Genomic DNA, 12,114 nt, shown 5'->3' with positions numbered 1-12,114 from the left:
CAAGGCTGTAGGAAGTTAACTCTTTAAAGGACAAAATATTCCAGCCTAAATGTAAGGGATTTTTGTAATACCCAAGGCAAATATATCCTGCAGGGAATGGTTGTACAAAAACATGTATATACTTACGCTTTGATGTATTGAAATGTGATATATCTTCAAGAAATTACTGATTTGTTTTATTTCTCTTTGCAAATAAATATTTTTAAAGTAGTCTCTTTGGCTAGTGCCTTAGCCAAGCACATTGTGGGAAGAACTTAAAATGCTTAGTCATGTGCCTTTTCTTATTGATATTCCTTAGGTGCCTCAGCCAAGGGCAATGACATAATACCTAAGCCCAGCCAAAGAAACAGGGCCCACTCTGTCTTGACAGAGTATTATTCATGATCACCACTTTACATAAATGTTAAAGGATATCAAGTAAAGACATGAGCTAATTATGCAAAAAATTGAAACAAATGCCACTCTTAATGCTGGGTGATTGGGATGCAGTATTCTTAGTAGTCAAACAAGTAGAATTATTTCTTAGAAGACAGTGCTTTAAATTTATGCCTGAGATCTAGAAAAGGATAAAATATGATAGATGCTTTCCATCTGGTAAGAAACAAAAAATCCTCCTAGTTCTGCCATAAAGAGACTCTCAATTTGTAATTTAAAATTTTGCATTCTGCAAAGGTGTGCATGCATGTGTGCATGTGTGTATGTGTCTTGGAGAAAGAAATTACTTTAAAAATGAGATCCTGCATTTGTTGTTATCAATATTATTTGGAAAGAATATATATTTATAGTAGAACTGGTGCATTGTGGCATTTTAGGAGGCAGTGGTGCTGATTCCATATAGCAGATGTGTTTCTTTACCTCTAATTAATTAATGCGTTTTAAAAAGTGTGTTCTAAGTTAATTTTCTAGCAGTCATTGTCGTTGTGTATTTGATAACTGGATGGAAATTGCTGTCTTCAAGCTTTTTAATCCCAAAAATATAAAATCATGTGAATTTCATGGATTGATAATTTACAACATCAGGTATGCCAATGCGTTTAAAGCTGAACTATTACCGAGATGGTCAATTATACATTCCATCTGAGAAACCCTGCTTTGAATACAGTGAAATTAATTTCATGCCAGGTAGAGAGCTGCTTCTGAAATGATTTTGTCTTCTTCATCTGTCATTGCATGAGCTTTAGTTTGAATCACAGATTGAAGAAAGGCATGTGAGGTCTCAAATAAGAGGTTCATACCCCGCCAGAATATATATTATTAATAGATTTAATATACCCTACACTGCTAGTACAGACTTCGAATTTACACTGGATTCAGGGATATTAGCTAGTGTGTGATGACATATACATCTAGTCTCTTAGTACCAATGGTCCTATTTTTGAGTCTTTCTGACACTTGGTTTCAAGAGTTTAGTGCAGCAGCAGGCAGCACTGGGGTTTCAGTCGTATCTGAGTACTTGTCACTACAAGGCCCCTAGGCAAAAGTCCAGCATGGTTTGTTTGACTTCCTTCCTCATCCTGTTTTCCCATTTTTTTCCTTACCACCTCCTGCAATCCATTTCAGCAGCGATAACTGCTGGATTACAGATAAAAGCTGAGCTGGCCCTAAAAATATTACTCCTTGCAAGGATTTAATTGCAAAAGAATCTTTGTGTTGGAGTTTCCCCATGTCCCTTGGAAGGCAGACGCGGTAATTTGGCTGTCAATTGTGTGTAATTTTATACCTTAGCGTCTGGAAGGATAATAAATAGAATTACAGAGTTTTACACTGAAATGCTGATTATCAGAAAATAAGAAGCCAAAATTTCAGGAGTCATGTCTTTTAAAGTCTCTCCTAAATAGCAAGTTTTGTTAGCATAAACATTTTAAATGTTAACTTTAACTTATTTGTGAATCACTACCAAGTCACTTATTTCATGTTAAAACTTTTCTGTGTTAATGCTACTTATTCTTCCACCCCTCTGTCCATATGAGTAGATAAAAATTGCCAGGACATGAACATCATGAACATATACGTTTTGTTTGTGTGTGTTTGTTTGTTTGTTTTTTCTCCAAAAGATTGGATTTGTCCAAAGGGCCACAGCATAGTCAATTATTTTAAAGTTAATGAGAACCACAGCAAATACTGATTCCTTTAAACTTTAGTTCTACTTTTATTTTGTAAAAAGTAAAAATCCTTCATTTTCTTTAAAAAGAAAATTGGCAACAATATTGCTAGAAACCTTTGAAATTGATTGTTTTAGATCAAGAACATTTAGTAAATAAATGATATTCCTGTTTTCATACGTGCATGCCTGTCATAGCTTTCAAAAATCTAGGATTTAAAATAATTTAGAACCTTTTTAAAAGTAGAATATACATACAGAAAAATTTTGGTTTTTGCTATCATGGCAAAAACTGGAATTACTTTTGCACCAGCCTAATATATTCCAGCAAGTGCAGCTTGCTCACTATTATGTGTGTGAGAGTCAGTCATAATAGTGTGCGTGGTTATACGTGGTTTATTTACTTTACTGAACAGGATTTCACTGTGTACATGTACTATATTCATTCTAGTGACTGGGCATTTCTCTAGTGTTCAGTTGGGACTGACGTGAGCGTTACAGGAGATGTCTTCTGGTGCACTTATGTGCACATTTTTTAGTTTGTGGCATTATCTAGTAGAATTGCTGAGAAACAGAGTATGTTTATCAAGAATTTTAGAAGAAATTCACAACTGTCACATTTATTTTAACATTTTATATTCCCACTTACAGTTTTATGAAAGTTCCAATAACACCCAATACTTGACAATTTGGGCATTATCTGTCTCTCTGAATTTTAATCATTCTAATGAGTACTTAGTGGCACCCTATAGTGGTTAAAATTTTGTACCCTGGTAAGTAGTGAAGTTGATTGTCGTATTAGTCTATTTTCATACTGTGATGAAGAAATACTAGAGACTGGGTGATTTAAAAGGAAAAAAGGTGTAATGGACTCACAATTCCACACGGGTGGGGAGGCCTCACAATCATGATGGAAAGTGAAGGAGGAACAAAGACACGTCTTACATGGCAGAAGGCCAGAGAGCATATGCAGGGGAACTGCCCTTTATAAAACCAGCAGATCTCGTGAGACTTATTCACGATCATGAGAATAGCACGGGAAAAACCCGCCCCCGTGATTCAGTTACCTCCCACCAGGTCCCTCCCATGACGTGTGGGAATTATGGGAGCTACAATTCAAGATGAGATTTGGGTGGGGCACAGCCAAACTATATCAATTGTCTTTTCATTTATTTATTGGCCGCATGGGTCATGTGGTTGTTTTCTTTTGTGCAGTGCTTGTTAAGTATTTTACCCTTTTTCTGTTGGGTTGCCTATTAATGTCATATTACATTGCATTTCAGACTTACGCATATACAGAGAAAGAGAGAATGAAAATATCTTCTCCCATTAGTGTACTTTCACTTTCCTGATGGGGTCTTTGGTAAACAGAAGTTCTCAGTTTTAATATGGCCCAATTTATAACTTTTTTTATATTCCATTATGGTTAGCTCGGTTTGTGTCCTGCTTAAGAAAGCCTTGGCTACTCCAAGGTCATGCATGTGCTGCATATAAGCATTTTCATTTAATCTTTCACATCTAGCCCTTCACTCCAGATGGAATTGATTTTTTTATTTTTTTCGCAAGTGGGGTCACGTTGCATTTTTTTTCAACAGGTGAAGGCACTGTCTTTCCCTCTGCACTGCAGTGTCGTGTATCTTGTAAATCAGGTGTATGTGTGGCTTTGCGTCTGGATTCTCTTCTGCCCCACTGTTCTTTTTGTCTCTCCTTACATGGATACCACACAATCTTTATGACTGCAGTTTTCTAGTCCACCATGTTATCTGGTAGGCTGTCTTCCACATTTATTCTCTTCCTTTAAGACTGCTTCATCTTCTTAGCTCTGTGCATTTCTGTATAAATTTTAGAATCCACTGTCCATTAAGTCAGGCCCCTTACCCCCCAGAAAAGCATGCTGAGGTTTTGATTATAATTTTTAGGTAGATATTTGGTGGTGGTTTTGATCAAATTGAGGGCTTTCTCCCACTATTTCTGGTCTGCAAAGATTTTTTTTTACTTAAGAATACTGTTGAACTTTGTCCAGAGTAAACATTTTCGCATCTTTGGGATTTCCCTTAAACCACTATTATGATTGTCTCACAGTGTTGATTTTATTGTACTTCTTTCCTGGAAACACTAAAATGAACCAAAAGTACAAGAGGATTGTGAATAAAATTCCATTTACAATAATACTAGGAAATAAATCAGCACAAACTCATATGAAGGAGATGTGTGAGTTTACACATATCTTCCCAGATATCATACATTATGCATATTTCATTTTAGAAAAAAGAAGAGGAAGGAAGGAAGGCTGGAGGAAGGGAGAAAGGAAGGAAGGCAGAAAGGAAGGAAGGCAGGAAGGCAGGCAGGCAGGAAGGCAGGAAGGCAGGAAGGCAGGCAGGCAGGAAGACAGAAGGAAGGCAGGAAGGCAGGCAGGAAGGCAGACAGGCAGGCAGGAAGGCAGACAGGAAGGAAGGCAGGAAGGCAGGCAGGAAGGCAGACAGGAAGGAAGGCAGGAAGGCAGGAAGGCAGACAGGAAGGAAGGCAGGAAAGAAGGAAGGAAGGAAGGTAGACAGGTTCCTGAGCCAGAATCCTCAACTGAAACACTGAATTCTGAAGACATGAAGGGACACAGGAGAGATGAAGCTCTATGAAGGACAAGCTCCAATAGGAGAAAATAATGTCAGGGGCTGGGGGTGGGTAGCATAAGAACTACATTTTCAGCTACCAGCTGCCTTCCCTTTTTTTCATACTTAGAATTGCTCCCCTCCCCAGTCTGTTACCAAGCAAAAGTCAGGCCAAGAAAAGGTTGCCATAATTCAAAAATAAGTAATAAACTGGAATGTTTAAAGATAGTGGGTTGACATTGTCCATAAAAAGGAAGACACAAAGAAATCAGAAAGAGAATAAAGGAACACAAAAATAATACACAAAAGGCAGAGAAAGTATAACCACAGAAAAATAAAATTACCCCCAGGTGATGTAAGAGAAAGTTAACCATTTTTTTATAACTCGAATAAGTTTAAAATTATGAACAAAAATGAAATCAAAGAAGAAATCATAGGACAGAGGAGGCATGAAAGGAGTAACAATGAGCTGGCAAAGATTATTCAAAAAAAAAAGAAAAAAAAAACTATTGCTGAAATGAAACCATGTTAGAAGCATCAAGCAGACAGTGCAGAAATAAACGGGACTGGTATGAAGAAATAAAGCAGAAGAGAGAAAAAAGGCAATAGATGTGGAAGAGAGATAACTAGGAGCTAATGTATGGGTTGTTATTTTTACAATAGTTCTCACCTGGGAAAGTAATGTTCTTACCAGAGGGATATATCAATCTGGCTTTTTAATTCTATTCTGCAGTTTTCAGTGTCAGAGGTAACTGAATGATTTCTTCAGAATTGTGAGTGAGGAAAAGTGTGATCCCAAAGTTGTATAACCTTCTAAGTAGTGCACAATTCTAGGGACACCTTCACAGAGAATGATGGTGAGTTGTGCTTCTGGAGGTACCACGAACATTCCATTCTAGGTGAAAAATGCCTCTGAGGGTTACATAATGGGGACATTTGCCTGCCTTGCAGGTAATGGAAAATCCTCTTAAACATGCATTAACAGGAAAAACAGGCACCCATGAACTTTCTTGCAAAATTGTTTTAAAGACAACATAATGTCAATCAATACCTAAGTAAAGGTGAATAAAGCATCTAGGTCTAGGCAAGCAATGGTATAAAAAGTGTTAAATGTGTCCCTATAAGAGACCACCTGAGCAGGCTTAGTGTGAGCAACAAGTCTGTTTGTTCACTTGGGTGAAAGTGGGCTGAATCTGAGAAAGGTGTCAGCAAAGGGTGGTGGGATTATCATTAGTTTATAGGTTTGGGATAGGCGGTGGAGTTAGGAGCAGTTTTTTTGCGGGCAGGGAGTGGATGTTACAAAGTACATTCTCAAGGGCGGGAGGATGTATTATACAAAGTACATTCACAAGGGCTGGGAGGGTGTATTGTCACAGGGCAGGGTACATTCACAAGGGTGGGGAGGATGTATCGTACAAAGTACATTCACAAGGGCAGGGAGGGTGTATTGTCACAGGGCAGGGTACATTCACAAGGGTGGGGAGGATGTATCGTACAAAGTACATTCACAAGGGCAGGGAGGGTGTATTGTCACAAGGGCAGGGTACATTCACAAGGGTGGGGAGGATGTATCGTACAAAGTACATTCACAAGGGCGGGGGAATATCACAAAGTGCATTATCACAAGGGCAGGGGGATGTCACGATAGCTTGACCATGGTGCGGCCAGCTCAGAGGACCTTAAAAAAAGGAGAATGGATTTGATGCTGGGAGTGTATGGAATAAGGACTACCCTGTACTTTATCAAAGTATGTACTCTGAATTTTTAATAATAAGCTTGTATGTTTTTAAAAAATAATTTACAGGACCGGGCGCAGTGGCTCATGCCTGTAATCCCAGCACTTTGGGAGGCCGAGGCAGGCGGATCACATGGTCAGGAGATCGAGACTCCTGGCTAACACAGTGAAACCCCGTCTCTACTGAAAATACAAAAAATTACCCGGGCATTGTGGCGGGCGCCTGTAGTCCCTGCTACTCGGGAGGCTGAGGCAGGAGAATGGCGTGAACCTGGGAGGTGGAACTTGCAGTGCACTTAGATCGTGTCACTGCACTCCAGCCTGGGGGACAGAGCAAGACTCCATCTCAAAAAAAAAAAAAAAAATTTACAAAATCTTATTTTTAAGAAGTCACCTTGTTTAGTTCTTATTTGAACTAATACTAAATACAGCCCTTTTCAAATGAAGACTAGTGTTTCCTTTCAGTGCCATCAAATATTATCCTAACCATTTACATTTGTATATTGTTTTAGAATTGAAGAAAGTACTTCTGCAGATATCATCTCGTTAATACTCACAGCAACCTAATTCCACTGGGGCGTTACCTCTGTTTTAAGTAACTTGTCCCAGGTCATCTAATTATAAAATGTGGACCTGGGATCCATTTGGTACACAGGTCAATAAAAAGTGCTTAAAATACTTTGCCGAATTTATGTTCTTGGAAGCTGTGGCTAAAATAGAAAGAATCAGGTAAAAGACTCAAAGGAGTTGTTTGAGGTACTATAATAGCTAGGAGTGGGTGGGGATGGATATCATTATATAAAATTTAGCTTCAAAGTCCATATCTAGCAAGTTCTCTTTCCTGTGAGCCTTTTGGGTTGGTTAGATTTTGCCATTTTGTACTTTCTTTGAATTGTAATCTATTTGAAAAAACCAAATAATTTGAATAAACTTATTTGTTGAATAGCTGTTCATCTTGTGAAACCAAAACTGGACTGGCTTTGAATATGAACTCTAAACAATCTTGAATCTGTCTCTTGCTTTTGAATTCATCAAGGAAGTAAAGTCTGTTTTGAGTTTGATAATCATTTCATGATCTGTTTTTTGTTGTTGTTGTTGTCTCGTGTGTGTGTGTGTGTGTGTGTGTGTGTTTTAGTGTTAACATACAGATAGCTAAGAATCCAGATACATTCAAGGCAAAGGAACGGAAGATTAGAAAACTAGAATTTGCCAGGCAGGCTAGTGGGAGGGTCCTTTTGTGATGAAATGTTGCATAAATAATGCCAATGGGGGTCTAAATTCACTGTTGCCATGGAGACCTTTGTGCCTGGCTGAACTCTATTCTTTTCTCTTTTAAGACAGCAACCACTAGGCTTGTGGTATCTCTGATATGTCTTGCTTTGCTTTCTCTTAAACTGTTTGCCAGTGAAAGCAGAAATTACCATAGGATAATTCAGCGTCCTGACTTTTTCGAGGCTGTTCTTCACTCCCTTCTCGGTTTTTGAGCTGCTCTGTGGTTCCTTTTTGCCGTGGTGCAGGGAGGGAGGAGGAGGTGGGTAAGATGCCAGGAACCGCCTGCTCCACAGCCTGGGGAAGGAGGGAAGAGTAACCTTTCATCTTTGGGACTAGTCGTCTTGTTTGCCTAGACTACAGTTTTCAAGTATTTAAGGACCATTTATTTCAAAAGGTACAGCAAAGGTAAAAGACAAAAAGTGAAAACTAACCGTGTTTGGTTTTTCAATGCTTTCATTATGAATGTTGTTTTTGTGATAATTTTAACTAAAGTTTTAAAACTGCAGGTTAAAGTTATGTGTAGAAAATATGGTAAGAATTTATTTCTGACCTCACAGTTATCAGTTTATTCAGCATCTGAACATTGAAATTGTAAAACCAAATAACCAAATTAAACAGAAAGTGGTTGTAAGAATTCATGGGTCATTTCCCTATTAACTAACCATTATAACCATTTAATTATTGTTTTTAGTAAGACTTGGTGTGTCATAGATATATACTTTAGATTTTATGAAAGTTGTGATTATCCATGTACGTAATCACTTACAATTCTGTGAGAATTAAATAAGAGTTAATTTGGAAATTGTAGGTCTTTTTTTTTTTTCCTTCGATGCACAATTAAAGGAATAACCCTATTCAGAAAGAAATTATTCATGGAGAGTAAAGGAAAAAAAATCACCCAACTAGAGTCACCATGTAAAGTAGCCAAAAATTTAATATACCGGGCAGCTAACTTGTTGCATAGATTTCTCTTTTTGGCAGAGATTATTTGATTCTCAGTGATAAGTTTATACTAGAACTAGAATACAATAATTACATGTTTTTATCACTCTAAATGGTGCAGGTGTAAATAAGATGCACACACCCCTTAATTATAGAAAACCTTTACCAGCTGTTTCTAGATTGCTTTTATTCAAATAACTCATTGAGAAAATTTTTGCCCAAAATGTACAGTGACTTCACAGATTTCACCTGTGCCACCACTGTAGTTAAAAAAAAAATATTTGTGATACCCAACAGATTAGAGAAACAAATTGATTTTTTGAAACTAGTGATTGAATAAAATGGCAATCTATGGAATTATGTTTTAGATTGTTATGTATTTAAGATAGCTGTACCTGGTAGAATTGTGAGTGCAGTAAAATGGAATGCCTAAGAGATTCTTTAGTATTTATAAAGTCTTTATAAAAAAGTCCTTAAGTATTTATCTCTAAACTTAAAGTATTTTCAAATGGATAATAATAGTGATAGAAAATGATTTTCACCTTAATTTTGACAAACACAAGATAAAACTTATATTTGATTAATATTATTTGAAATTTGAATGACTTTGTAAGTTATAAACTAAGTGTGAAGAATGACCATGTTAACTTAAACATGATTTAATTTTATCAGAAACATATTTTCATGTTTTGATATATTAATTGCCTACCCATGGATATTTTTATTTTAAAGGAAGAAAGGCATATATTACTCTGAGGGCATCTCTTACTAAGTATTTCATTTCAACTAATTATTAAATAAAAGTAAAAGTTTATTGTCTTAAAGCTAAGAAATCTTTTTCTTTTTAAGGCGTGAAAGTCAATCTCAATGGTATGGATTTAGAAAGTAATTTAAGAAAACTTTGACCTTTGGAAGTGTTTTCCACATTGACTGTAATTTAATAATATTGCTGAACTATAAAAGTAAATGACTATGAAGTCTCATTTTAGGAATATAGTGTGTGGGTGCTCACACATTTTGTAAATCAATCTAATAGATGTACGTGACACTAAATCTTCAAAGTATAGGACACAGTATGTGCATGTGATCCAAATAAAGAGTTTAAAAATGCAATTAAGTTAACTCATTGGATGGTATGATTATGATTGCCCATTCCCTTATATTTCAGAATGTAAATATTTCAAATTTGAATGCTTACATTTTTTTAATCCAGGTATTTATATTATGTGGATATATCTGAAAACATACTAAGTAGGCTCTTTAGGTGGCATTTTAAACAAAAGCAGAGAGTCAAACGTGATAAAAAAAATTATGAGAATTTTTTAATGCCATGTTACAAAATTTTTTCTGGGGTGTTTTACTCATAAATTGTATCCACACAATTAACAAAAAATAGTTTCAATTGTTTAAAAATATATGTTTGCCCATTATACTCATAAATTTTATCCACACAATTAAGAAAAAAGAATTTTCATTGTTAAATATATGTGTATTTATTTGTCCACACAATTCCAGATGTGGTTCAACTCTTATATGATGATAATGGCCAAATTGGAGAATCCTAGCTAATAAGTCTGACCGAAAGTTCCAGTTGGAATGGTGTGGGAACAAAGATTTATGTTTGTGTTTCTACAGGTAGCTTATTAACATGTGAATTCTGATTTACAGTTGTGTTTTGTGGCTATTTTAGAAGTCTTATATTTTGCATTCAAAATGTCTTGTATTCAACAAATGTGTTTTTGAGTGCTTCCTCTGTTCTAAATATTGAATTGCCACATATAAAAATGGAAGAGACATTCCATAGGAATCAAGAACTAAAAAGTCTGCTGGGATCCAGATGTGAGAACTAGTACCTGGGATGTAGTAAAGTAATTGCTGTAGTGGTGTCATGGCCAGGGAGAGCATGAACAGTGCGATGAAGCATTTAAATGTGTTTATTATGTCCTCCCCATGTAGCTGAGATGAATAAATATTAAGTGACACACAAAATAACCTTTAATAAATGAATATAAAGATTATTTTTGAATAACAGGCAAAGGAATCCTATGAAAATGTAAATCCTATCATGTTACTACTCTCTGCAGAGTAGAAGTCCCTACAGCGGCCAACAAGGGCCTCTGTGCTCTGCCACCTGCCACTCATCCCTCCCACGCCTCCCAAGATGTTTCCTCCTCTCACTTTTTGCTCCTGCACAGGAAACTCCTCACCTCTCCTAGAACATGCCCCCAGAACTTGGATTTTGCATTTTCTGTTGACTTTGCTTGAAACACCATCCTAGCCCCTCCTTTGTCCCCACCCCCCAGCCCAGGTATACACACGCCTTACCTGCTCATTCTTCCCCATCTTTTCTGTAATGTCACCTTGTCAATGACGCTGTTCTCAATTATTCTACTTAAATTGTCTCCCCATCGTCTTATTTTCCTGAATTACTTTTTTTTAATTGCCTTTACCACAGGTAGCTCTATGTAGTCTGTTTATTTGGTTCACTGTCTGTTTTCTCCATTAGAATGTAAACTTCATGAAGGCAGGGATTTTTGTCTGATTTTTTTTGTTGATGCATTTCTAGCACTTAGGCTGTGCCTGGTGTATTTATTGAACAAACAAATGAGAATCTGATATATATATATATATATATCAGATTTATATTTTTATATTTATATATTTATATATAAATATAGTGTTATATATATATATATTTTTCTAACTCACTATATAGAATATGTTATATATATTTAAATATATATTATATATTTTTAAAATATATACTTTATATATAATATATATTTTTAAAATATATATTATATATATTTATAAATATATATAATATATATTATATAAATATATATTATATATTATATATATATATAAAATATATATATAAATATAGTGAGTTAGAAAAAAATACATTTTTTTCTAACATCAAATATACAGTGTTCTTTTTCCCCCAATTAAAAAAGTGAAACAGATACAGCAGTGAGTATTGAAGGTTATCACTTGCAACCCCTTATTCTGTCTTAAGTAGGAGAGAAGTGGTCAGTTACAGGCAGCAGATTCACAATTGCTTATGTTCCAACACCCTTCTTACTCTCCATCGGAGCAGAGTAAGACCTGAGAATTTCCCTTCTATGGCATGGTATATGGTATCAGACAGACTCTTAAGGAAACAACCTTAAATTTTGTCTCCTGTTACCACCCTCCAGCTGTGGAAATGTCACAAATGCCTTTGACTTCCGTGTGCTCTGCCTGTTCCTTCCAGTGTGAAAAGCATGGCCATTATTGTAATGCCCCAGCTCTCCCTAGGGTTTTGTGATTTATCTGCATTTCCTCCCAAGTATGTTTTCAACAAAGAACACATAAAGAAGTATATATAATTTCTAAAATACTAAATCATGTATTTCTTTATGTTTCTATCCTCTATTAGCATGAGAAAAATGATTCAGTGGCCTGGATTTTTTATG

General features: G+C 36.0%; 1 protein-coding gene across 6 annotated transcripts in view; it reads left to right on the top strand.

Moving 5' to 3' along the window:
- CTNND2 (catenin delta 2) overlaps positions 1-12,114 on the top strand; it is a 938,008-nt gene that overhangs the window by 307,410 nt on the left and 618,484 nt on the right. The window contains exon 1 of one of the 6 annotated variants that reach the window (XM_030813913.1): positions 7,836-8,108. The exons of 3 other annotated variants lie outside the window; for them this stretch is intronic. The gene's annotated coding sequence lies outside the window, so the exon portion shown is untranslated. Of the gene's footprint in view, positions 1-7,835; positions 8,120-12,114 lie in introns of those variants that run through there. 2 more of the 6 variants (XM_030813912.1, XM_012501685.2) reach the window with 2 other exon arrangements.

The sequence above is a fragment of the Nomascus leucogenys genome, chromosome 6 (genome assembly GCF_006542625.1).
Source record: "Nomascus leucogenys isolate Asia chromosome 6, Asia_NLE_v1, whole genome shotgun sequence".
Classification (NCBI taxonomy): domain Eukaryota; kingdom Metazoa; phylum Chordata; class Mammalia; order Primates; family Hylobatidae; genus Nomascus; species Nomascus leucogenys.
Note: the sequence above shows the minus strand (reverse complement) of the source record. Positions and strands in the feature narration are given on the sequence as shown.